Source organism: Quercus lobata, chromosome 12 (assembly GCF_001633185.2).
Source record: "Quercus lobata isolate SW786 chromosome 12, ValleyOak3.0 Primary Assembly, whole genome shotgun sequence".
Classification (NCBI taxonomy): domain Eukaryota; kingdom Viridiplantae; phylum Streptophyta; class Magnoliopsida; order Fagales; family Fagaceae; genus Quercus; species Quercus lobata.
This window is the reverse complement of record NC_044915.1, coordinates 6,097,269-6,103,426: the sequence shown is the minus strand read 5'-3', so window position 1 is coordinate 6,103,426 and position 6,158 is coordinate 6,097,269.

Below are 6,158 nucleotides of genomic sequence, written 5' to 3'. Positions count from 1 at the left end.
CCTTGCTGATTGGAATGTGGTTGAGAATGTATAGCTGAAATTTTATATCTATGGGGCAGCCCATAGACTGGGCTGTAAACATCTGATGTGATAGGGGATGTAAATGTGGATAGAATTCTTTATTGATATTTATCTGTTGCCATGAAAGTATTTTTCCTACCAAATCATGTGGTACTTTTTAATTCAAGTTTGTCATTAGGAAACTCAATTTAGTGGAGTGAAAAGACCTAAAATGGTTCAAGTCCAACTTTTCGGCAGCTAAAGTGCATGCCTTATCTTATATATTAGGATGAAATCTCAAATCTGGCATACTGGCAAATCAAGTAGATTACTTTAGATAATACTCCCCAAGTGGATGATGTTGAAAACTTGAAGGCATGTCTTTAACTATCTTCAACTAGTGAATTATGTTGTTACAAATAGGTCTGAAATGTTTTGGCTATACCAAACAAAGGGTTGGATTTGGGTACAGATTTTAAAGGGGTTGAACAAAAATAGATTTTTATTCGTCGGACCTTTACTTGGTTTTGATGGGTTCTCTCAACCAGAAATGACCCATATATTTTCATGTAACCTGACCCCCCAAAATACTTAAAAGTATTTCTTAAAAACAATTTTTTTTTTTCTTATTTCCTTCAATACAAATAACAAAGAAAATACTCAAAAATAAAAGTTGAATAATACACAAATCCTAGTATCTTTATTTACCATATAAAAAAAAAAATCTATTTACAAATATACATTAAAAATGAGTTAACAAAGAGTTAAAATTAAAATTTCACAATAGAAGTGAGGTCAAAATCAGATATGGTCCAGACTAAAACAAAGCTAAATGCTGGCCAACTAGCACGAGTAAAAATCTTTTCATAGATCCGGGCTGACTTCTTGCAGTTAGAGGTACAGTCAAAACTCACCCAACTTGTCATGTTTAAAAATAAATAAAAAAGTAATTCTACAACACCTTTTAGCACGCATAATTCACAATTATTTCATATGGTAAATTGTGTTTGATTATTTTTCTTTTTCATATAAACACACTTTTTCTCTATTACTTACTATCTGCAGAATCATGACACTAAAAAGATTGATCTCAGATTTTTTTTTTCATTCAGTGGCAAGAGAATATTTTGGATCATGAACAGCCTGCCCATACGACCGTGTTTGTAGGCCTAAAGATAATCTTGTATGCCAATATATATATATATATTTTATTTATTTATTTATTTATAAATGAATCAAAGAGTTCTGTTACTTTTGTAGGTTTTCAAAATAAACATTAAAGGTTCAAATATTTTCCTCCTATTATAACTACTGAATTATATTAAAAATAAATAAATTCATGACATGGATTTTTCTTTTCATTTTTTAAACTTTGATTCTTTGCAGAATTATGCTATAGCATGGCATGAAATTAGGAACTATTTTACCTTTTTCTTGGTTTTTAAATTAAGATAGAAAAAAAAGGGGACAAGTACAACTGAATTATTGGAGGACAAATTTTTTAAATATATGCATACATAGTGAGAATGACTGGAGGACATTTCTAGAACATAATGGGCGGAATATCCAGTTGGGATCAAGTTAGAGATGCGGAGAAAAGCCAAGAAAAGTACAATGTGGAGGTCCCTCTCTCCCTTCGCCTTGTTTATCAAATGGACCTTGTGAGCATTCACAATGGGCCAGCGATATGCCAAATGTAACCAAAATTTAGTATTTAGGCCCAATAACTCTCAACAGTCGGAAGGCTAAACATGGAAAAGTGTAATTTTTTTTGACATAGTGCTACATTACCATCGTAAATGTATGGTGGTACTGTAGCACTATGCCAAGACAAAATAATAATATTTTAATCCATTTTACTCTTTCTTTCTCAACTCTCTCTTTCCTCATCTCAGATTCTTAGTATTTTGTCTCCCTCTCTCTCTATGACTTCTCTTGTCTCTCACTCTCTCTCTTTGTGCTAGTGCTGGAGGTAGAAGACCTTGGAGTCGCCGGTGGCTGTGGAGGGGATGAGTCTGGTGTCAAGGAGCTTGAGGATTTCATCGTAGATGTTGGAGAGCTCTGATTCGATCTTGGATCTGTAGTCCTGGATCATGGAAACGTGGTCCTCGTTGCCGTGGCTCTCCTTCTTCTGCTCTATTGAGCGTGGCACTCCCGTGTCCACTAGCACTCCTGTCTAGAGCAAAGAGAAGGCGAAAAAGAGAATTCCTAATAAATCCTCAAAATTAATAAAATTGGTTTGTGATTGTGATATCAAAAGAGAAAAAGAAGGGAGAGATGGAGGCCATAGACTCAGTGTTCGATCCACTCAGAGAATTTGCCAAGGACAGCCTCTGCCTCGTCAAATGCTGCCACAAACCCGATTGCAAAGGTATCTCTATCTAATCACTAATCATATTCAAAACTCACCTCTTCTTTTTTTAGATCTGATGTTGGATCTTTAAATATTGAACTTTTCTGATTCCTAATATTTGATTTGATGGGTTACTGTTACTGTTACTGTAGAGTTCACCAAGGTGGTGTTCTGTACAGTCATTGGGTTCGTGGTTATGGGTTTCGTTGGGTTCTTCTGGGTTCTGGAATATATATATATATATATATATATTTTTTTTCCTGTTGTGACCGATGCCTAAAGGAAGAGGTGGGTATGGCTAAATTGGGTATGGGTTTGATATGGATGGTGGCTGAATTTTATCTCTGCTCTTTCTTTCTTTGTGAGCATGCCTAAATTGGCATTGAAGAGAAAAAAAAAAAAAAAATCAAGGCTTTTTTCAAGTTGCAGGCGTGTATTGGTGGGTGGTTGTTCTGGGTTTGGGTTGGTGGTGGGTGGATGAGAAAGAGGAAAAAACAGAGAGACAGAGAACATAGATGAAGAGAGAAGAGAGAGAGATTTATTTTATTTTATTGTGTAATTTATATTATTTTAATATGTTGTATGAAAAAAAATAAAATGCGGGGTCTTGGATGTATTGTAAAATGGTATGGTATAATTGATAAAGTAATTTTTTGAGATGGTAAATAGAATAGAATAGAATTTCCGGATGGGAATGATCTAAAGCTTATAAGTGGTAAAGGGATTTCAAGGCTTCAATCCAAAAAGTAGTATTTGGTTTGGCTATGGCTTAACTTCACGTTTGTGGAATGGAATACTAAAGTACGTGTGATGCTTGTTAAAGTTTCTCTAATGTGGGTCTTATATAATAAAAAATGAGATAAATGAAAGAAAAAGACATAAAAATACTTATAAAATTGAAAAAAAAAAAAAAAAGACATAAACCTTGTGATGCTCGTTAACACAACCCTACTATTAATACTACTTGCTTGCTTCTCTTTCTCTCTCATTTGCTCTTTATCTCAACTTTCCTTTCCCCCTTTTTATTTTGTCCTGTCCTTTTAGCCTCATAAATGTTTTTGGTTTTATTTTTTCTTCCTTTTTTGTTTACGAATATTGCCATTTAGTTGTTTTGTGACTTTTGTACCCTTGTGCTATTTTCTGATTAATATTGTTTTTTCCTGTCTTATTAGGTGTGTTAAAATGATGATTAAATAGTTAAGTTTATTAATACTTTTAAACTGTGTAAGCTTTTGCGATAAATGATAGTTTTTCTAAAGTTGCATTTACATAAACTGTTGAACTCTTTGCAATATCAAAGAAATGAGCATTTAGAATCCGTGCATCAATACTATAGCGCTCAAGCTTTCTTTGTACTCACTAACTTCATCTTAATTTTTTAAAAACCAAAAAGTAATATTTAGGGAAAAAAATTGTAAAATATATTAAGAGTGAGTTTGTGAATGACTTATTTGTGGTAGTTTATTAGTATAGAGTTCATAAAAAAAAATATATAATTTTTGACAACTTTTATTTTTATTATAAAAAAAGAAAGAAAAATTACACTTTTTAACCATAAATTATATCATGTTTTACAATTACCTTCTCTAGACTACAAGAATGTGCTATCAACTCTCTAAACTAAAACTCATGTAATACTTTACTCTTCCCTATATGTTCTCAATTAAGTCTAACGAAATGTAGCATTAAAAGATAAATTTACCCTCTACCTTTTGTTTTGGAGGTAGGGATAAGTCAGTCTTTCAATACTAAATTTCGTTAGACTTAACTCCAAAATAAAAGATAGAAGTTAAGTGTTACAAAATTATAATTTTGAAGAGTCAATTGCATACTTTGATAGTCAGTCTTGTCAATACTAAATTTCGTTAGACTTAACTCCAAAATAAAAGACAGAAGTTAAGTGTTACAAAATTATAATTTTGAAGAGTCAATTGCAAAAAAAAAAAAAATAGTTTTGAGAGCAAAATATAAAATGTGGTATAATTTAGAGAAAAATATAACTTTTATGTTAAACGTGTGACATAGTATGCATTTGAAATTTGCTTTAAAAATTTTTGATTTTGCCTTTCTAACTTTCGGATAATAAATTATACATTATTTCATAATTATAAAATAACTATTTATTTTCGCGCATGTTAATACGCAAGATAAAAGTTGAACCGCAAATTTAAATAGAGCATATGCTGTTTTAACATTTATAATACACTTCTGCAGAACATGTCAATCCTGTCCGAAATTTGCATGGCATGTCGTACCTGACAATCCTAAATGATGAGCGTACTACCAGACCAGAAAATCCCAGTAGATGCCACTTTTACTGTAGATTATTGTGAGATCAAGATGACTGAAATGAAGATGTAGTCTGACTATTCATGAAAGCAACTAAAAAATTCGTGTATAGTCTAAGCCTGTATACCTGGAAAAGCACTCATTAGTGAACTCGTATTTGGCACATGGTTGGTCTAAGGAATAATGTTATTGGTATGACAGTTTCAAAAAAAAAAAAAAAAAGTTATTGGTATGACGATTTTCACATTTTTCGTAGCAGTTAAATAGACTTTTTTTTTTTTTTTTTTAATCAGTTAGTATTGACAACATTTTATTATTTACTGTTAACAACTTGTCAGACAGTTGTGTGAAATATTTTACAAGTATTATAACCTTAGAGTTATTGTAATCTAAGCAAAAACATGAGTGTTGATGTTCTATGCTCAACGTGATAAGAGGCTGGAGGTTGTTATTGCTGCACTACATAAATGCATATACTACTAATAATATATATATATATATATATTTGTTTTGGTGGGTATTTTGTGAAAAGATACACTCTATTCGAGGTCTTAATATAACTTACTATAGATTAGAATTTTCGATGTCAAAGATATATTAGCCCATTAATGTAGGTCCAAACTTGATTCTATTTTAGGCTGTGTTTGGTTCGCGTAAAAGTATTTCCGGAAAATATTCCATTTTCCGGAAATACTATTTTCCGGAAAGGAAAACGTTTTCATGTGTTTGGCCATCACAAAATTCGTTTTACGGAAAATTAATTCCGGTGTTTGGTTCATTCAAACATTTTTACAGAAAATGCATCAAATCCGGCAAAAGAAACAAAACCCAGTAAAAGAAAATGAATCAATTCCACACTCATCCACAAAAGAAACAAAACCCAGCAAAAAAATTCATCAAATCCGGTCAAATTGAGATTGCGCGGCGGAGGAGAAGATGAGATCGCGCGGTGAAGCGACATCGAGCGGAGGCGAGATCGGTACGATCGTCCGACGAGCGGCGCGATTGACGATCGCGATCGCGCCGCTCGTTGATCGACGAGCGCGCTCGTCGGACGCGCACCGCTCGTCGATTGACAAGCGGTGTGATCGTCCGACGAGCGTGCTCGTCGATCTCGATCGTCGATCGCGCCACTCGTCGGACAATCGCACCGCGCGATCTCATCGATCGCTCGTCGGCGCGGTGTGATCGTCCGACGAGCGGCGCGATCGACGATCGGTGCTCTTCGATCTGGGCTCTCTTTTCTCTCTCTCTCTCTTTCTCTCTCTCTCTCTCTCTCTCTCCGATCTGGGCTCTTTAGCTCTCGCTCTCTCTGTGATGTGTTTTGCCTTTTCTCTCTCGCTCTCTGTGTGTTTTGCATGACCTCGGAAATTATTTGAAGTGAAAATAGGAGTGTAAAATCATTTCCGGGTTAAAGGGGAAAATTTCAGTCAACAGGAAGTTATTTTCCGGAAAATAACATTTACCGTCGCTGCCAAACATGTGGGCTTGGGGGAAAATGATTTTCTGAAATCAT